Genomic DNA, 21,937 nt, shown 5'->3' with positions numbered 1-21,937 from the left:
TAAACATCTGACGTTTAAGGTTTATTTTTTGCACTAACATTAAAACAAAAACTAACAGGAAACCCTATATAACAATCTGAACAATCAGCAGATCTGGCAATTGGATCTGCTCTCCTGCCAGCTGACAGATGGTTCTGAGTACCAGCTGTTCACTTTAGGTGTTGTCTGTTATTTTCCACTTTGCTGTAGTCCTCACCAATTCCTAATGTCTCCCTGACCCTGTATCAGTTGTTTTTATTTCTTTTATTCCCCTCCAATCTGGTAGCTCCTTTTATTTGTCCAGCCTGCCTTGTCCCTGCAGGCACTTTAAGGTGGGTGTCCTGATACAGAAAGCAATAGAAGCGAAAAGAAGAGAGACTTGCATTTAAGAATCTGCCAGGCTGGGACTTCCCTGGTGGTCCAGTGGCTAAGACTCTGCACTCATAATGCAGAGGGCCCCTGTTCAAGCCCTGGTCAGGGAACTAGATCCCACATGCTGCAACTAAAAACTCCTGTATGCTGCAATGAAGACTGAAGATCCCACATGCTGCAATTAAGACCTGGTGTAGCCAAATAGATAAATAAATATTTTTTAAAAAGTCTACCATGCCACTATTCAGTTCTATGACCTCAGGCTAACCCATTAACCACTCAGAGTCTCAGATTTCTCACCTGTTACGTGGAAATGATAAATGATTTGGGGGAAGTTAAACAGTTCATTCGATTATGCTCAGTAAATGTAACCGCCTCTAAGACATCCTTAAAAAATTTTGCCCCCTCAACAGTCTGTAGATGATGCTATAACTGACAATGTACCAACAGCCTCTCATATCCATCATTTAGCTAACCTTTCAAATCACACTTTCCTAGGCCGCTTTTGTTCTCTTCTTTTCAAGTAGATTTTTAATTGTGCTTCAGACCATTTCCAGCATTTCTGTAATTACACAGCAACATCTTTTCATAATATGAAATGGAACAATTGATCAAAACATGCAAAAGCTCCTGCCTCCCCCCACACTTGCTCACGGCAGCCCTTCTTTGCCCGTTGAGAAAGGAAGCCCCTCCAGTTTCTGGCATGTGGCTACCATTGTGGATCTTTCTATCATCACTCCTGTTTCAAGGACCTACAGTTGCTGATAATATGGTATTGCCCATCATGTCTGAATAACCTTTTCTTGACTTCAGCTGGAGAGTCAGCCTTGGTGGCGGTGTACCTACCTGGAAAGGACAATATGAAGTGGAACTTGGAGTCCAGTACTGACAAGTGAGTGGACATGAACTCCCAAGAGAAAGGAACACGTGAAGATCTTGCTAGCGAGCAGGTCTTCCCCACATCCCAGTAGGAGCTGGTGTTCATGCCATTAAGTGCAACAGGCTCGGAACGATGACCCAACATTGTTAGTTGCTCACTCATGTCTGTTTCTTTGCAACCCCATGGACTGTAGCCCACCAGGCTCTTCTCTCCATGTGGATTCTCCAGGCAAAAATACTGGAGTTCTAACCCTTGGGCTCAGAGAAGGCAATGGCACCCCACTCCAGTACTCTTGCCTGGAAAATCTTATGGACGGAGGAGCCTGGTAGGCTGCAGTCCATAGGGTCACCAAGAGTCGGGCACGACTGAGTGACTTCACTTTCGCTTTTCACTTTCATGCATTGGAGAAGGAAATGGCAACCCACTCCAGCGTTCTTGCCTGGAGAATCCCAGAGACAGTGGGCCCCCGTCTATGGGGTCGCACAGAGTCGGACACGACTGAAGCGACTTAGCAGCAGCAGCAGCAACCCTTGGGCTGCATGCAGGTTTTCAAAGAGTCCCTGACTTAACCTCAAACAAGAGGGAAATGGCCCATGGAGGCCCTTACAGAAATAACTGACCTGCATTTTGGCAAAAGTGTGTAATTCAAAAATAAAATTACTCAGAGTGGAAAATTGCTTTCTTCTTGCGTGAATGAGAAAGGTTGAGTTGAAATTTTTGTTTTGCCTGCTGAATTCTCCAAAGAATTGATCTATTTGGACCAAGTGCTGGAAGGGCTTCCCACATCTTGGGGTTGGGGTTACCCATTGTGTGTCTAACCTGTGGATGAACCTGGTGCTTGGGAGGAGAGTGTTTTGAGGTTGTGCTGGGCAGGTGCTGGAGCAAACAGACAATGAAGGAAGTGTGTCCTTGCATGCATGCTCACTTCAGTCATGTCTGTCTCTGTGAGACCCTACGGACTGCAGCCTGCCAGGCTTCTCTGTTCATGGGATTCTCCAGGCAAGAATACTGGAGGGGATTGCCATGCTCTTCTCCTGGGATCTTCCTGACCCAGGGATTGTACCCAAGTCTCTATGTCTACCTGCACTGGCAGATGGATTCTTTTTTACTAGGGCCACCAGGCAAGCCCAAATGAAGTCTGGATCCACAAACCAATGTTAACCTTTAACCAGGTGTCCATCTCATTCTGTGCTTGAATCAGCCAATTTCCTTTTTGTCTCACTTGTTGGATCATTGGGCTTTCCTGGTGGCTCAGACAGTAAACAATCTGCCAACCATGAAGGCGTCCTGGGTTCAATCCCTGGATTAGGAAGATCCTTTGGAGAAGGGAATGGTAACCCACTCCAGTATTTTTGCTTGGAGAATCCACATGGAGAGAAGAGCCTGGTGGGCTACAGTCCATGGGGTTGCAAAGAAACAGACATGAGTGAGCAACTAACAATGTTGGGTCATCGTTCCGAGCCTGTTGCACTTAATGGCATGAACACCAGCTCCTACTGGGATGTGGGGAAGACCTGCTCGCTAGCAAGACCTTCACGTGTTCTTTTCTCTTGAGAGTTCATTTCCCAAGTTCTAGGTGTGGCAAAGAAGTTCCTTGGTCTTCTGAAGGGTGAAGCTCAGGCTGCTTAGCAGGGCACTGGCAACGCAGGGCCTGCTGCCTTGAAACAGACACTGCCAGTTAAGAATAGCTTTCTAAGTTTTTGGGGTGCTCAGGCGCAGCTGAATTATTTCACCGTTTGTGGCTGATCTATTCTTATGCTTTGCGAGCAGCTTCCACAGTGCAGCAAGAACACGGAACCCAGAAGAGGGTTGTTGAGCGAGGCATCCCGGGGCTCTGAGTAGGCGGATCTGTTTTGGGAGTTTGCTCTGAGAGTTCTGAAATCCAGTCATTCCAGACAGTGAGTGTGCCCTAAGCTCTTTACCTCTCCTGCTGGAGAGTAAGGAACATAAAATACAGGCTGCCAGAAAAACCCTGGGGCTACCATCACCACTTTGGTTTTAGGCAAGTTACTTCAAGTCTCTGAACCTCAGTTTCTCTATTTCTCAGACAGAGATCACTCTGTTAATGACATGAGAGGTGAGCAGGGTATATATGCTGTATCACTGGGTGCCTGATGCCTGGCATACACTAGGTGGTCAGGAAATGGCAGTTCTTCTTTCCTTTTCTGATACCCACGTGTTTGCTGCCCTAGCAGAAAGTGAGCTGAAGGCATGGAAAGAGTGCTTAATATTTTATCTGTTATCCATTATTTTCTTTCTCTTTTCTAGAGCATTATGATTCTTTCCTGAGAGGTAAAGAAGGCCCTAAGAAGATTAAATCAGCATGTAAATTTCAGCTTAGTTCCAAGCTAAGCCCCTTAAGACATCTGTATTTTGTGGAGAAGCTGCAGCCTGTAGCAGGGGCTCAAGCACAGGAGTTGGGAGGAATCACACTGGCAGGGCCACTGGGGCCGCTTGCCTTAGCATGCTGGTACTTAAAGGGGCAAACATCAGGATGGCCTGGAGGGCTTGTGGGTCCTGCTAATGCTAATAAACATTACGTATTACATTTCTCACAGTTCCCAAGTGATGCTGATCCTCCTGATCTGGAGACCATACTTGGAGAAATGCTGCTTAGTGGGAGGAGTGAAAATGAAAGTGAAGTCGCTCAGTCGTGCCCAACTCTTTACGACCCCATGGACAGTAGCTTACACCAAGCTCCTCCATCCATGGGATTTTCCAGGCAAGAGTACTGGAGTGGGTTGCCATTTCCTTCTCCAGGGAATCTTCCCGATCCAGGGATTGAACCCAAGTCTCCCTCATCGTAGACAGACGCTTTACTGTCTGAGCCACCAGGGAAGTCTTGCAGGCAATTGGGACCCCATGGGTCTGGACCCATCCTGGCTTTAGGCAAGTCACTTAAACCCTAGGAGACAGGGCTTCCACTCTGTACAACAAGAGGGCAAAAAGTATAATTTGGAAAAAGCATAATTTACCAGAGCTTCCTAATAATTTTTTTCTGTAGTGAGTGGCCAACCCAAGCCCTGCTAGACTGATGGAGGGCTCAGGGGATCTCTATCTTGGCACATGTGTAATCCACCCTGAGTGTTTGGTTGGGAGACTCATACTAAGAGGTTAAGAGCAAGTGCTTTCAAGTTATGGAAATCCTAGGGTAAGTCCTCTATCTGTTGATCTGTGCAGTCTTGCAGCTATTCACCTGGGTCTGAGCCTCAGTTTGGTCAGCTGTGAAATGGCCACAAGGCTTGTATCTATATCATGCGTGTGTGCTAAGTCTCTTCGGCCATGTCCGACTCTTTGTGACTCTATAGACTGTAGCCTGCCAGGCTCCTCTGTCCATGGGATTCTCCAGTCAAGAATACTGGAGTGGGTTGCCATGCCCTCCTCCAGAGATCTTCCCAACCCAGGGATTGAACCCTCATCTCTTATGTCTCCTGCATTGGCAGGTGGGTTTGTTACCACTAGTGCTGCCTGGGAAGCCCATGTATATCATTGGTTTGTGGTAAATATCAAACACAGTAGTACCTGTAGAGGGCCTGGCATGCAAAGTACCTAGCATAGAGTGAATGCTAATAAACATTAGGTATCATTCTTATCACTATCTATTATTATTTCCATTTCTCAAATTTTGCAGTTCATTCTTGTGTCTATTCTGGACCTTATTAGAAGAAGGAAGCAAACCTTCACTGTTTAGAAATGTAAAAACTTTTTTACCTTGTAATTTTAAAAAAAATTTTATCAGGGGCATTGCTGTAAAACAATGCTTATCAAACTCAAATGTGCATCCATATCACTGTGGACTGTTATTAAAATGCAGATTCAGACTCAGTAGGTCCAGGGAAGAGCCTGAGAACCTGCATTTCTAAGCAGCACAAGTGGAGCGCACTCCTGGTCCAGGGACTTACGCTTTGCGTGGCAAGTCTCCTCAGCAGTTGCCTTTGAACTCGGTTGCACATTGGAATCATTTGGTGACCTCTAAGCCCAGACCATACTCCAAACCAATTAAATCCTGCTCTCTAGGGGTGGGATAAAAATATCAGTCCTAGTTGAAGTTTTGGCTCATCCCAATGTGTACAGTGTCAACAGCACTGGTGCTTAAATTTGGCTCCATCGTGGAGAGTCTTTAAAAAATAGTGATGCTTGGGTGTCACTCCCAGAGATTCTGACTTGGTCCAGGGTGAGCCCTGAGCCTAAGGTTTTCAAAACTCCCAGGTATTTTAATGAGCCGTCAGGTTTGAGGACCACTCTCTAAGGTTCACAGCACTCTTTAGTAAGACAAAGGGAGAAGCTGCATTTGATTCATATTCCAGGAGCTTAAAGCAATTAATTTCCCTTCAAATGGACCCCCTTTTCCCTAGGAGATCTGTGCTGAAACATGGCCAAAATAAGAATCTTTTTTACTCTTATTTTAAAGGCAAAAACCTGTTTAACATCTGTATTCAGGAAGCTGTATTTGTACAGTAGCTCACAAATAGACTCAGGAGAGTATTCAGTTCCTAATTCCCTCCATCACCACCTTCAGTGCGACCTTGGAAAATCTTTTTCTGTTTATGTTTCCATATTTTCTCAGTTTTGAAACCTGGCTAATCCTACAAAGTGACCACGGGACTGGTATATGGTCCGCTGCGCCTTCACAAACATTCGCGCGCACTTCTCCTAAATTGTTCTGATTTGCTGACTCCATTTGTGCAAAATACATACTTAGTGAGTTGTGAAAACCTGTCACATTTAAACAATAGTTTTCTATCTCTCTCTCATAAGGGTACCAATAGCTTCCTGTTCTATTCATACAAAATTTAGGCTTAATACACCCCAGAGGCTCGGAGAAGTCAGCAAGAGGGTGGAAGCGGTTTTTTAAAAGCTGTGGTTTTGCAGGCTTGGCAAGGTCAGGCCTTTTCTCCGCCTCCCCAGTGGAAACGTCCCACAATGTTCCAATGGCCTACTTGGTCCCCTAGCCCTCACTTCTGGGTGATTGTCTGTACTTCAGCTTTATGAAACGGGCTCATACATCTTGGTTTCCCTAGCATTCTGCACACTGCAGGGAGCATAGTAGGTGCTTAAGAAGTGACTGTCTAACGAATGAAGTGGCAGAAACAAGTAAAATCAGAGCCAAAGGATTCCAGGAAACAGAGCGGAAATTATATTGAAGGGGAAAAGTAGGTAAAAATAAGGTATTCATGCTAATAAATATTGGAGGGAATCAGGAGATGCAGAACAGGCCAGGAGGCCTGCGTGAGGTTTATGTGGGACAAGGGGATGAGGTGGGGGTGGGGCGGGGTGGCTGAAACACAGAAAAGAGAGGAAATGTCCGGAGAGAAAGAAGTAAAAGTAGTGACTGACTAGAGACTGAAGGAAGTTGAAGACAGAGGAAGGGAGTAAGAGTAGGAAGGAGGAGGTGGGGGAGCGGGAGAGCCTTTGGGAGGACAGACCCTCCCACAAGCTGGGACAGTTGGTCCCCTCCCTGAGGACAGACACAGTCTGACTGGGGCAGGACTGCAGGGAAAAGTCACACCAGTGCGAGTGAAGTGGGCCACTGTCAGCATTTAGAACATTTTCTGGAATCGGATATTTTCAAATTACACAATCCTCTTTGTTTTCAATTATCCTTCTTGAGAGAATCCAGCCCCTCCCACCTTACAAATCCACCTCCAGTTAAGCCCCTGACAGCCCCTACTTACCCCTGGGCCAATCCTTGGCAGCCTCCCCTAGGCCTCCCTTTCCAGCCGCAGCATCCTGCCCCTCCCCGCGGAGCCTCCGCTGCATCTCCAGGCATTTCCCCTCTGACTTCCAGACACTTCCGGTCGGTGTGACACACAGACTCTGAAGCCGCCTTCCTGTCCCCAGGGACCCTCCAGGGCCACTGCCAGCCTATCGGCAGCCTCTGTGCACATTGGAAAAAGGGGCCTTTGAGGTCTTGGGCAGATGAGCTGAAGAAAAGTGTTGGTGGGATAAAACAAGACGCGTGTCACGGAGTCAGAGATTCCAGGAGGAGGCTCTGTGTGTGTGTGTGTGTGTGTGTGTGTGTGTGTGTGTGTGTGTGTGTGTGTGGTGAAGAGAGGGGTTTGTGTACAGATGTGTTTGGGGAGACCTGCTCATAAAAAGTGATATTTGAGCTGAGATTTCAAAGATGAACAATTTTCCCTCTTCCAGATGGTTTTAGTGGGGGAAGGTGGGTGGAAGGAAGGGAGAGAACTGCTTAGGGGCAGGCATAGCGTGTGCAGAGGAGCAGAGGTGGGAAACTGGTTTTCAGTATTGCTAGAGCCTTTGTGTGAAGGCAGTGAACAGGGGACCAAGCAGTGGAGATGAGGTTAGAACAGGTGGGAAGAACCAGGTCACGAAGGAAGCTGAATGCCAGGCTCAGAGGCAGATGTCACCTTACAGGAAATAATGTCTGGTGTGAAGCAGGAATGCCATGTGAATTTTTTTTTTTAAATATATATATATATATATGAACAAACTCAGCCTCAGAGGGGTATTTATAAATGACCTGCTCCATGTCACGTAGTTAATGACAGAACCGTAACTTGTTTCCATTTTGTTGTGCTTACACCTCGGTCTTTTTCACCTAGACCCCAGGCTTCAGTGACCTGTGAGGTTTTCCTTGCAGAACTGGCTAGGCCTCTTCACCTCCCTCTAAAGCTGCAAAGGACTGGGCTCAGGTCAGTTCAGAGAATGCCCCTTGGGCCCCTAAACTGGTGCTTTTAAAAAACCAGTTGCTTCATTTCTTAACAGAAGGACTTTATTTATACCAGGTTAGTCTTTAGGAGGCTAAACCAAAAAATGTTCCATTGGGCATTTATTGGCACTGATTTCCAGAAAATATTTATATTGTCAGCTGAAAAGAGGGCAACAGGGAAACTAGGGGGAGGGGAAGAGGACTCAGTGATATCTTAGACTTCCGTGGGAAGACAGCAACTAAGACAGTCAGCTCTTAGTGGCCATTGGATGGTGTAGCCACTGGTTTGGGTCTGGGACTTCAACATAACTTCATTCCAGGTCTGCTTATGAGAAGAAAATGGAATTTCTTCAACATTTTTCTCCTTTTCCTGTCTTCTGTACACAGGTGAGATTCCAACCAAACAGAGAGATGGCCTCAGGGAGGAAAGAGATGAGAAAGAGCCTTGAAAATCCACTTTCTGGGGTTAATCTGAATAACTGGTGGCTGAGCCATCCAGGAAACACCTACCTTAATGGCTGTGCTTGGAAAATGCCTTTATTTCTCCCCAGCAGTGAAAAACTGCATCCTGTGTCTAAGATATGAAACCAAGAGAGGAACCCAAAGTCTCTTAGTCATCTAGAGTTCTACAACAGAGGCATTTTGGGATTAGAGGGGATGTTTATGCTTCATGTTGGTGGCATTCAGGCCTCAGTCAAAAACTTGGTTTCAAGTTGATGGACTTGATAAGAGTCCAGCCAAGGCTGACTCATGAATGAGACATCCAAGGTCTATCTTCAGAGAAGCCAATAAATTAGCATTATCACTGCTGATAAGACGGAGTCTTTCTGAGATTTCTCTCAATAAAGATAATGTGAACAATAATGACTTCTCAGAATGTTTCCTCAGACATACAAAATCCATCTCCTATCAGTATTTTTTTTTAAAGTTTGGTTTAACATCTTTCCCTTTCTTCTCAAGTATTCCTATTAAAATTTCAGTCCAGTGACATAAATTCCTCTTTTTTTTTTTTTGCACACAGATTTTTTTTCTAAGGGTTGACTATTTGCAAGCTCAGTGAAGAGAATTGCCAACTCTCCTACACACACACACACACACACACACACACACACACAGAAACACACACACACACACACACAGAAACACACACACTGGCGTTCGAGCTCCTCCTGCTGGTGGCCACTCAGCTCTAAGTCAGGGCTGACTAGTTGATCTGGGTCTGTGGATCACAACTTTGAAGAATATTTTATATTTTGATATTTGATCTTGGACCATATGTCAAAATTAGATTTTGGGTATTGAGAAAAAAATTTTCCTTTGCTCAGGAAGTGAAAAGGCAGTCACAGTTTTTATATCAATATCTGCTCAAGAATCCTGATGCCAACTGATATGGGTCATTTGGATAGACTGGGAAAGGGAGCTGCTGTTGCTGCTGCTGCTGCTAAGTCGCGTCAGTCGTGTCCAACTCTGTGCGACCCCATAGACGGCAGCCCACCAGGCTCCTCTGTCCCTGGGATTCTCCAGGCAAGAACACTGGAGAGGGTTGCCATTTCCTTCTCTGATGCATGAAAGAGAAAAGTGAAAGTGAAGTCGCTTAGTTGTGTCCAACTCCTAGTGACCCCATGGACTGTAGCCCACCAGGCTCCTCCGTCCATGGGATTCTCCAGGCAAGAGTACTGGAGTGGGGTGCCATCGCCTTCTCCAGGGAAAGGGAGAGTTGAGGCCGATTTTTTGAGAAACTCCATCAGGCATTTCTTCTATTGCTTCTCACCCTGTTCTAGCGGGTGACCCCTGTCTCATCTTCTAAACCTCTCACTGAATCACAATTATTTTGTTACACAGCAGTGGCTCCTGACAGTGATGGTAATAGCAATAGATATACTTAGTGCTAAGAACTTTATATTCTTTACCTCATTTATGCTTGACAATCATATAAATGATTTTTACAGTTGGGAAACAGGTTCGGAGACATTAAGTATATTTCCCAAAGTCACACAGCTCATAAGTATTGGAGAAAAGAAATAACACCAGGTCTATCTGACCTCAAGGTCCTGAAAGCGGTTTTGTTGTTTTCACAAAAGTTCATGATTCTTTGGATTTCGCTCTTGTTATGACATGGATGCTGGGGGAGAGTGAACTGATCGGAAGAGAAAGTCTAAGGAAGAGGCTGCCAATGAAAATAACGGCTACTGCAGAGTGGAGTGGTCTCAAGGAAATCTTTTGGTGGATTTGATGGGTCTGGTCAATAAAGCTCAATTCTATTTAAGCCCCTTGATTCAAACTAACTGCTCATCACCCCATCAAAAAGAAATGACTGAAGACAAAAGAAATATATTTTTGACCAGAAGTGGCTTGGCGAAAAACACAGCTCAAGTCATAGAATCATCTCCTCAGCTTCTTTCCTGGCTTGTCTCAATTTCTCAGCTGTCAAGTGGTGGAGAAGAATGTTTGCTATTTGTCAGAGTCATAGTTACTTGCAAATGAGCGAAATAGTCTAACAAAACCTCCTTTGTAGTACATTCGGTAGTTTTATCAGATTATGAACATTTGTTTTATCTTCTTTGGTGTGAATGACCTGAAAAATCATAGAAGTGGAATTTCATAACATTCTAATATGAGACATTGACAAACATGGGCATTGTTTTCCTTAGTGTCCCACACTAGCCGTACTTCTTCCTGGAAGCTTCTACTGCACCCTCGGGGTGGCTGTAGGGAAGAGCAGAAGCAGGGTGCTGGACAGGATAGCAGGGGTTTGCTGGCTCCCTCTACAACCTCATCCCATTCTACCATCATGTCGGCATCCATCTGCCTTCCAGAGAAACCCAGGTACCTGCACCATGAATCACCTGCTTCCAGTTTATGACCTAATATGTCAAGCAAGGGTATTAGGCATTGAGGGTATTTAGACCTACTCCCTAGAATTTATTGAGAATTAATTGAAACAATGTATGTAGAATATAAAGTACCATGCCTGGCAAGCAGTAAACACTCCAGAGTTCATTATTATTATATTTTTTAAAACAGTTTCTCACTTGCATGAAGGCTGGGGCAGTATTCTCACTGGTGAATCACTGGGACCTCGCACAGGTATAGGTACATGGACAAACTCAATAAATACCAGTTAAAACAGATATATAAAGCCTGGACCAGGACACCAGCATCTTCCATCTGGGATGCTGCCCTGGCCTGTCTGGTCTCCCTGCTTGCCCTCTTGTCTTTCAACATTGACCACACTTAGCCTGGGTGATGGTTCTGAAATACTGTAAGCGCTATGCCCGTGCTTGCTTTAGCATGGAACCAGCCTGGGAGCCTGGTGAACTCGGCCGCTGCCCTGTCTGGTTTCTGTTCCTCCAGCCTTGTCTTTTCCTGCCTTAAGCTTTTCTCAGACATGCTTTGCTCGCTTCCTCCCTTTCTTTCCTCCTGGCCTGGCAACATGCTGTTTCCTTCCCCTGGTCATGTCTATGCGTCCTCCAGGTCTCAGGAGAAATCTTCTTCAAGGAGGTCTTCCCTGCTCTCTGTCCGGAATCACATTGATCCATTCCCCGCCTTCCTTTCTCTTCTATAACACTTTCAGTGTTAAGGTTTGTTCTTTCATAGAGGGGAGCTCAGTAAAGTGCTGAGGTGGCTCCCTACAGCAGATTTGGCACAAGCCAACTCTGTATTCAGTGACCTCACATTCCCACCCCGACATCAGCCTTGGTGGGAATATTTTGTTTGTTGTTGTTGTTTAGTTGCTAAGTCGTGTCCAGCTCTTTTGCAACTCTGTGGACTGTAGCCCGCAAGGCTCCTCTCTCCATGGGATTTCCCAGGCAACAACACTGGTGTGGGTTGCCATTTCCTTCTTTAGGGGATCTTCCCAACCCAGGGATCAACCCGCATCTCTTATATTGGCAGCTGGAGTCTTTACCTCAGAACCACCTGGGAAGCCCATTTATGGAATTAAATAAGTCTAAGTTGAGACTTTCAGGGTGACCATACTTAAATGCATACTGTATAAATCAATCTATCTATTTACCTATCTGTCTATCCATCTATCTATCTATCTACATCTGTATAGACATCTATAGATCAATCATCTTGACAATGACCTCATGAAGTTAGTAATGAGTCTCCTGTTTTTCAAATAAGGAGAGTTAGGTTCAGCAAAGTAAGTGATTTCCCCAATGTCACAGAGTGAGTAAACTGAAGATCCCCTAAGACTGTGCCTTGGGGCTTGGCTCCAGCTTGTTGCCTTCTTCTCTTGACTGTCTGCACCCATACTGGCCTTAGCTTAGCTTGGGTCTCTGAATATTGATTGAGGCCTGATTGTTCCCAAACAGACTGGCCTCTCTGGACTCACTTGCCTGGTCCCCTGTCTCATAATGGCAGCCGGTTGGCTGCCTATCTCTGCTCGGCTTATGGTCTCCAGCCTATGCTCTGGATTAGCCTGCATTAGAGGAGATATGTGTGGGCCAGTGGGCATAGGACATGGCACAAGAGACAAAGTCTGGGAAGCCTCCAGAGCCCCAAGCCAGCAACTGGACAGTAGGGTAACCAAGTCATCCTGGTTTGCCCTGGACTTTCCTGATTTTAGCACTGAAAGTCCCATGTCTTGGGAACCCCCTGCAGTCCCAGTGCAATCTGGAATTGTTGGTCACCCTCCTCAGAGCACAGAGAGCTCTGAGCCAGCAGAGGAAGGGAAATCCCAAAGGGGCTTTGAAAGCACAGCATCCACGTAGCCAGTCCTTTTGGTCACCTTCACACTGCCTGCTGACTCTGTTTGTGCCCCCATCTTCATAAATGACCAGGACCAAAAGTAAGCCATTTAATTTCTCTAAGTCTCTGTTGGTACATCCATAACATGGAGATAACGAAGGCCAGATACATAATTTGTGGGGCTCAGCATGAAATGAAAATGTGGGGTCCCTTATTCAAAACTTATTAAGAAATTCAAGATGCTACTGCATAGCACAGGGCCCTTCTGAATCGGTGGGAGAGGGGGCTCTTTTTGCAACACCCCTGATCTCAAGCCCATGAAGCTGGTGCTGGTTATAGATAACACCATCCAGAGTTGAGGGGACTTAATGACCCAAGGCATCGACAGGACTGAGCATGGTGCCTGGCCCAGGGAAGATGTCCAGAAGGTGTGGGTGATCGTTTCTGGTGTCTGGCCTGGGCTCCCCCTGGCTTGCTCAGTCCTTTTCAGAACAGAGTCCTGATTTCTTACCTTGACATAATGTAAATTGGCTGATTTTTTTGTAAGTCCCTTCAGTTTTTCTAGGCTCAGATTTTTCCCTCTATAAAACATGGGGATTGCAGGAAATCTCTAAAGGGCTTACCAGCTCTAAATCTGTTTTGACCAACTCCATGACATTTATATATACAGGGTCTTAGTGTTCTTTTGAAAGAACTTTCTCCCTTTCTGGGTTTGCTGAGATTCTATCTGGCCTTCAAGCTCCTTTCAAATTAACAAATTTCTCTTTCCAACCCTGAATACATAAATCAAGGGTTCTGAGCTGATTTCTAAAGTTCCTCTAATTCAAAGGTCAACCCATTTTCCATGTGAGCAGTCTGAGGCTTGGGCTGGCTGGCTGCCTTGCCAGGAGCTGAAGAACGAGAGGGAGGAGGTTAGGAACCGGGCCCTGCTCCTCCAGACGATGATACCGTTTCTCTCCTGCCTAAGGACACATCAGAAGACATCTTTATAATCATACTTTGCAATGATTCTTGTTTTCAAAAGATTTTTTTTTTAAATGTGGACCATTTTTAAAGTTTTCATTGAACTTTTTACAATATTTTCTTGTTTCAATATTGTTGTAACAAGCAAGTTGTTATAAGAAGTTACAAGTTGTTATAAGAAGTTACAAGCTCAACAAGTATTTAACTTGTTGCAATATTGTTTTTTTAAACTTTTTTTCATTTATTAATATTTTGGAGTATACTTGCTTTACAATGTTAGTGTTAGTTTCTGCTGTACAAGAATGAATTCAGCCATCTATAGACATACATTCCTTGCCTCTTGAGCTTCCCTCACATCCCACCCCTCTAGGTCAGCACAGAGCTCCAAGCTGAGCTCCCTGGGTTGCACAGCAGCTTCCCACTAGCTGTCTATTTTACACACAGTAGTGTAGCTATGGCAATGCCACTCTCTCAATTCATCACACCCTCCATGCCCATGTTCACCTGTCTATTTTCTACATCTGTGTTCCTGCATTGTAAATAGGTTCATCTGTACCATTTTTCTAGATGCCATATATATGCATTAATAGTGTGGTATCTGTTTTTCTCTTTCTGACTTACTTCACTCTGGATGACAGACTCTAGGTCCATATTGTTTACGTTCTGATTTATTGGCCGTGGGGCAGATGGGATCCCAGCTCCCTAATCAGGGCTTGAACATATATCCCCTGCACTGGAAGGGGAAGTTTCAACCACTGCATTGCCAAGGAAATTCCTGCAATAATTCTTTTCTGAAAAAGTTCTCATAAAAACAAAAGAGTAGAAAAGCTAAAAAAAAAAAAAGGTAAATTTTTCTCCAGGCTTCACTGTATGATTTTTTTCAAGTATGTTCCCATTTCTCCAACCCAGGATACCTGATGCAGGCTTGGTTTCATGATTTCTCCAGTTATTTCTAGTTAGTAAGGGAGACGGTTTCCTCTTTCCCTATTTGAGCATAGGATTCCCAGACCCTTCCTTCTCATGTTTCTGTACTCCAGGGTGAATAAACAGATGTTCCTTTAAAAGCACATCTTCTTAACCATTTGTTTCCCTCTATCTCAACTGGTCTTTGGGGGATATCTAATCATCCCCCTAAAAGAAAAGTTGGAAAGAAGGAAGGAATGTTCTCAGCCATTCCCTGGGTCTGGTCCATGTGAATTCCCACCAGACCTCACCATGGGGCATCTGGTCATGTGCCTGGTAGTTGGAAATTTTTGAACTTTTCCCAGGGGTGAGAGTTAGAGACAAAAAAAACCTCTCTGTGTCTCTGGAAATCCTCTTACTCCCTAATATCGTGCCTGCCCTTATTCATGCTGGTCCTTTCATGGAGAGAGCTCTGGCTGGACAAAGGATCCAGCTTATTTTTTGAGTGATATCTTTTAAAATTTAAGGTTGTGCTTTTCACATGAACTGGTTCATGTGATCAAACATCAAACTGGCCTGATCAAACATGTATTGTTTCAGGGGGATTGAAGGCTAATTTTTTTTACTTTTTGTTTAATCTGCCCCTCTGTTGCTGCAGATGCCCTGAACTGACAGATGCTTCTGAGTCAACGGGAAAGGGTTTTTCGCACCGCTCTCAACATTCACTGAGATTTAGGGCAGTAGCCCCTTCTCTCCATTTTCAAGCACCTTAGAAAGGAAGCCTAGAGGCTCACATTCTAAGCAACCGTGATTTGCCAACCAGTTTGACTCAGCCTGAGAATGAAGTTTGTAAACTAAAAGCACTTTCCGGGGAACACTGTCTTCCTTTTCCATAGGCTGAGTAGTGATCTCCTTTCTAGAAGAAAGTCACAGAAATCTGGGGCTGCTATGAAATTTTTGGCTGGTATCAGGCCAACATGAGGGCTGAGAATCTTGTAGTGAAGTGTGGGGGTGGGGTGGCCTTTACAAAACAAACCCAGAATGTCTTGCACTTAAAACAAATCCCAATTTAGAATCTAGGCTGGCACCAATTTCAGAAATGAATGCTTTCGGCTTCCTGCCCCCATCCTAACACAGTGATGCTTCCTAGTTGTAGAAATTATAGGGTTGCAAGGGTAGGTATGGTTGTTTAGGTCAATGGAACATTTTCAGGGGTCCCCAACCTCCGGCATCTAATGCCTGATGATCTGAGGGGGAGCTGATGTTATAATAATAGAAATAAAGCTAAGTGTGCTAAATTGCTTCAGTTATGTCCTACTCTTTGTGACCCCATGGACTGTAGCTTGCCAGGTTCCTGTGTCCATGGGATTTCCCAGGCAAGAATCCCAGAGTGGGTTGCCATTCCCTTCTCCAGAGGATCTTCCCCACCCAGGGATCGAACCCACATCTCTTATATCTCCTGCAGTGCTAGGCATGTACGTTACCACCAGCACCACCTGGGAAGTGCTAATAAGAATTAAGTGCACAATAAATGAAAAATGCTCGAATCATCTGGAAACCATCCCTTCCCGCCAATCCATGGAAAAATTATCTTCTGCAAAACTGGTCCATGATGCCAAAAAACGTTGGAGACCACTAGAGAGAGAAGGAAACCTAGGGGGCAACTCCTTTGTGTGCAGGAGAGGGCAGTGATGAGATTGGTGTATCCGTAAGAATTTGTCTCACAGGCTCATGTGATTCTGTAAATACGAATAAGTACAGGTGGTCATAATTCTCATGAATAAATAATCAGAAGAAAATTTAAGTTCTAGAAAAATATTCTAGGCTTAAAATCCTTCAGGCTAAGAATGTCCCACAGTCAAACTGGATTTTTATTTGGGGAGGATTTCAGCTGTCCGTAGGCGTCTTATTTTAGTGATCAGGAAATGGGCAGCCAGAAAGGTGGAGTTGCCCTAGGTTGTAAAACTCTCTGTGTGAACAGCTTGGTTTCCAGAGAACTTTTCCTGTTCAGTTCAGCCAGGATAAAAACTGGCTCCTTACCTACCCAAAATGGTCAGGGGGAGATGGGGTCTTTTCTTTAAAAGCAAGTCTCTTGTGACTTAATTGGCCCTTGGTCAACTGCCTTGTCTAGAGTGGCTAGGACTCTTACCTGCCCTGGCCTCTCTCTCTTCTTGCAGATTTTATTTATCTATCTTTGGCTGTGCTGGGTCTTTGTTGCAGTGCATGGGCCATTTTGGTGGCTTTTCTTGTTGCAGAGCACAGGCTCTAGGGTGGTACCAGGATCGAACCCATTGTCCCTGGCATTGGCAGGAAGATGGACCACCTGGGAAGTCCTCTCTCTTAGGAAGGTTTATTCTTAGCCATAAAGGGAAGGATGGCTCAGTGAACCCAAAGGACAGTGAAACACTACCGAGAACCAAAAATCAATATTGGTGGCCCAGGTTTTGATAATTTGGGTACATCTAAGAAAAACCTTACATGGCTGGTGAAGTGAATGACATCTTATTTTGGTATGAGTTCAGAAATATTCTACATTAATAAATAAATGTGCCTGCTTTCCCTATTGGTTATGACCTTCTCTTAGAGTTAGTTGGGAAGTGTAATGGAACAAACCATTGAAATACCGTGCATTATTATATATTGGTACAACACTTAACAGTTAATGAGAACACAGTATTTCATCTGCTCTAAATATCTGTTTTGTGACGTATGCATTCCCATTTTCACAGATAAGGAAATTAAAACCGTAGGAAAGAATGACTTGCTCAAGGGCAGACAATTAAGTGGCAGATGTGGGGCTTGACCCAGGGACTTCTTACTCCAATTCAATTCCATCTTTAAACAATTTAGCATTTTCAGGTTATGAGAAATTCCTCTCTAGGACCCCGGCAAAAGCAGACTTCACTCCCAGGCAGGTTAGATGCTTCTACTAACAATAGCTACACTTTTTATTGGATTGACAAAAATGTTTGTTTGGGCTTTTCTGTAACACCTTATGGAAACCATGAATGAGTGTTTTGGCCAACCCAATACCTTGCAGAACTAAACAACAAGAATGGTGGTGGGAGGCAGGGGTGGGGTGGAATTAGGACAAGTAAAGTTGGATTAGAAGCAGATGATATATCAGATCTTATTACATAAAAAAAATATTTTGGAAAACTGTCTCTTCTAATTATGTTGACAGTGGTGGGGACAGAATATTCTTTTGTCTCTAGCTGTTGCTCTGGCTGGCTTTGTTCCCTTGTGTACTGAAAACCAACCCTAAACATGGGGGGGTGAGAGTAACCATGCCATGTTTTACTTTCTCTGAGATTCTCCTAAATTTAGTCTTAGTAAATGTTTTTAACATACATGACACTTCCCTAACCTTGAGGAAAAATTAAATGAGTTAGTCCTTTTGAGGGATGAGAGACATTCTATACTATTTGTCTACCAGAAGGTGAAACAAGCATTTAGCTTCAATCTTCATGGAGAAACAAAATCTGTATGCTGACCATTTGACTTGCTAAATCCTTTTTAAGTTACAGAGAATAAAAATACCCCAGGAAAATACTGATTGCCCTTTCTCTATGAAAGAGGATGTGGTGTAACCTACTTCTGTCATCTGCTGAACAAGGATGGATGTGTGAGTGTGTGGGTGGGGGGCGGTGGTGGAAATCTGGAAATATATTGCAACAAGGCTCAACCCAATATCGAGTCAAAGGAGTCATAACGAACTTTGGTGGAAACCCAGAAATGGTTGCTGAAAGGTGCACCTTCCATTGTAATGTCACCAAAGCACCACTACAGAACGTCTGGCCTTGCTGGTTTTGGAAGCATGAGCATTGCTCTGGAAAAAGTCTGCTCTCAACTCTTTGCTCCAACCCCCATCTGACTATCTCTGAATCCGTCCCAAAGAAGAGAAGCAGGTGAGCCATTTGGTGTCCACCAGGGGTAAGCATGGCCTTTCCAAACTAGACACTGGCTCACCAGCCTGAGGATGAGGCAGGACCCAGTGCAGTCATCTGTTCCATCATCCTGCCTTTCTGTCCAGTGGATGAAAACCTCTCCTGCTTTATATAGCTGGCCGAGGAGTGATATTCCATACCTACCTTCGGGCAACTCATTCCTTGGGGTAGCATCCCCAGCTTCCTGGAAGGTCTTCTCACTTTTGAAACTGAGTCCCTCATGTTGTGTCTTCCTTCAGTGCAGCTGGCTACTGTGTTCTAACAAAATGAGACATCTGGGACTGCTGTTGTCCCCCTCTCACCTCTGACCATTGCCTAGAGCAAGGGCAAGATGGCCTCTCAGGCCACATAACCCCTGCCTTACATTCCTGACTCAAAGAATTCTCCTGTCAATCTCCATCTCAGAGAACATGCTCTTAAATTATTTTAAATGGAAGGATAATTGGTTTAAATCATTGTGTTGGTTTCTGCTGTACAACAACGTGACCCAGCTATAAGTATACATATATCCCCTCCCTCTTGAGCTTCCCTCCCCTCCCGCACCCCTCTAGGTCACCGCAGAGCACAGAACTCAGCTCCCAGTGCTACACAGCAAGATTCCCACTAGCCATCTGTTTTACAGATGATAGTGTGTAAATGTTAATTCTACTCTCCCAGTTTGTCCCAGAGAAGGCAATGGCACCCCACTCCAGTACTCTTGCCTGGAAAATCCCATGGATGGAGGAGCCTGGAAGGCTGCAGTCCATGGGGTTGCTGAGGGTCAGACAGGACTGAGCGACTTCACTTTCACTTTTCACTTTCATGCATTGGAGAAGGAAATGGCAACCCACTCCAGTGTTCTTGCCTGGAGAATCCCAGGGACAGGGGAGCCTGGTGGGCTGCCGTCTCTGGGGTCACACAGAGTCGGACACGACTGAAGTGACTTAGCAGCAGCAGCAGCAGCAGCAGCAGTTTGTCCCACCCTCTCCTTTCCTCACTGTGTCCATAGCTCTTTTCTCTAAGTCTGTGTCTCTATTTTTGCCCAGCAAATATGTTCATCTGTACCATTTTTCTAGATTCCATATATTTTAAATTAATTAATTACATTTTTCTCATTCAGTCATAGCTGACTCTTTGTGACCCCATGGGCTATAGCCCACTAGACTCTTCTGTCCTTGGGATTTTCCAGGCAAGAATACTGGAGTGGGTTGCCATTTCCTTCTCCAGAGGATCTTCCTGACTTAAGGATCAAACCCACATCTCCTGTGGCTGCCTGCATTGCAGGCTGTTTCTTTACAACTAACGCCACCTGGGAAGCCCTTAGTATATGATATTCGCAAGCTCTTGTTAAGATGATGTGTGTATGTGTCTGTCATGTCTGACTCTTTGTGACCCCATGGACTGTAACTTGCTAGGCTCCTTTGCCCATGGAATTCTACAGGCAAGAATACTGGAGTGGGTTGCCATTCCTTTCTCCATGTTAAGATGATACTTCCTCTTTTTTCAAATATCTTTCTCAGGTCATTCTCTGGGCAAGAGAACTAATTAATTTATCTTGTGAGACTTTCAGGAAGCTAATAATATTAAACAAGAAACAACACGAAGAGTAAGGAGGTGAAAAGAAAAAACTTTAGAATTAATAAATTTTCTACTGTGGATCACATGGAGCCTCAGAGTTAAACTTCAGGACGGTTCTTCAAGGTAGGTTTGGCTGTTGGTGGTTTTGTATTTGAGGAAATGGAGCCTCAGTTCCACTGTGAGTAGAAAAGCTGCAGTTCAGTATCTTACTGATTCTAAGGCCGAACACTCAAAAGAGGACAGGGGCCCTGTGATAGGGAATGGTACCGGCCCTCCCCCCACCCCCGCTCCCCTGCCCTCCTCCAGGGTTAAATCCTGTCTCTACCTCTTTTTACATTTATTGTTTTACATTTTACATTTGTTGGTCCCCTGGAAGCCATGGGAATCTAGCTCCATGTGTAATTCACAAAACACAGCCAGGGTCCAGCTGGCTGGGGATGGGCAGAGTGATCTAGGCTATAGTCTTACTCTGTCCGGGAGCTACAATGGCCAGGAACATGGCTTATCGACTGTAGTGAGATGACCTCACACTCTTTCACCAGAACATCCATACTTCTATTTTCTCCCTGATCTTTCCCACATGTTTCCAGTGTCTCTCCCAGTCTACAGATAGAGAAACCCATTTTCTTGGTCTTCAAAATCATTGTGGATGGTGACTCAGTTCAGTCCAGTCACTCAGTCATGTTCAACTCTTTGCAATCCCATGAACCACAGCACCCCAGGCCTCCCTGTCCATCACCAACTCCTGGAGTCCATCCAAACCCATGTCTATCAAGTCGGTGATGCCATCCAACCATCCCATCCTCTGTCGTCCCCTTCTCCTCCTGCCCTCAATCTTTCCCAGCATCAGGGTCTTTTCAAATGAGTCAGCTCTTTGTATCAGGTGGCCAAAGTATTGGAGTTTCAGCTTCAACATCAGTCCTACCAATGAACACCCAGGACTAATCTCCTTTAGGATGGACTGGTTGGATCTCCTTGCAGTCCAAGGAACTCTCAAGAGTCTTCTCCAACACCACAGCTCAAAAGCATCAATTATTTGGTGCTCAGCTTTCTTTATAGTCCAGCTCTCACATCCATACATGACCACTGGAAAAACCATAGCCTTGACTGGATGGATCTTTGTTGACAAAGTAATGTCTCTGCTTTTTAATATACTGTCTAGGTTGGTCATAACTTTCCTTCCAAGGAGTAAGCATCTTTTAATTTCATGGCTGCAATCACCATTTGCAGTGATTTTGGAGCCCAGAAAAATAAATTCAGCCACTATTTCCCCATCTATTTGCCATGAAATGATGGGACCAGATGTCATGATCTTCGTTTTCTGAATGTTGAGCTTTAAGCCAACTTTTTCACTCTCCTCTTTCACTTTCACCAAGAGGCCCTTTGGTTCTTCACTTTCTGCCATAAGCGTGGTGTGTCATCTGCATATCTGAGGTTATTGATATTTCTCCCGGCAATCTTGATTCCAGCTTGTGCTTCTTCCAGCCCAGCGTTTCTCATGATGTACTCTGTTGTGTTGTTGTTTAGTCCCCAAGTCGTGTCCGACTCTTTGTGACCCCATGGACTTCAGGCAGTACGCCAGACTTCCCTGTCCTTCACTATCTCCCAGAGTTTGCTCAAATCCATGTCCATTAAGTCGGTGATGCCATCCAACCATCTGAACCTCTGCCGCCCTCCTCTCTTCTTGCCTTCAATCTTTCCCAGAATCAGGGTCTTTTCCAACGAGTAGACCCTTCCATCTTGGGTAGCCCTAAATGGCATGGCACATAGTTTCACTGAGTTAGACAAGGCTGTGGTTCATGTGATCAGTTTGGTTAGTTTTCTGTGATTGTGGTTTTCATTCTGTCTGCCCTTCTTATGGATAAGTATAAGAGGCTAATGGAAGCTTCCTGATGGGAGAGACTACAGGGGAAACTGGGTCTTATTCTGATGGTTGGGGCCATGCTCAGTTCAGTTCAGTCGCTCAGT

At 44.9% G+C, this 21,937-nt stretch overlaps 1 protein-coding gene and 1 non-coding gene across 2 annotated transcripts in view; one reads left to right on the top strand and one right to left on the bottom strand.

The window, feature by feature from the left end:
• Nucleotides 1-21,937, bottom strand: part of SLC9A9 (solute carrier family 9 member A9) — a 648,823-nt gene that overhangs the window by 34,976 nt on the left and 591,910 nt on the right. The gene's annotated exons all lie outside the window — the stretch shown is intronic.
• TRNAM-CAU (transfer RNA methionine (anticodon CAU)) lies at nt 389-461 on the top strand. Its single transcript has one exon. It is a non-coding gene; the product is annotated as a tRNA-Met (tRNA).

Source organism: Budorcas taxicolor, chromosome 1 (genome assembly GCF_023091745.1).
Source record: "Budorcas taxicolor isolate Tak-1 chromosome 1, Takin1.1, whole genome shotgun sequence".
NCBI classification, from domain to species: Eukaryota; Metazoa; Chordata; class Mammalia; order Artiodactyla; family Bovidae; genus Budorcas; species Budorcas taxicolor.
The sequence above is the reverse complement of the archived record's forward strand: the minus strand, read 5'-3'. Positions and strand labels throughout refer to the sequence as shown.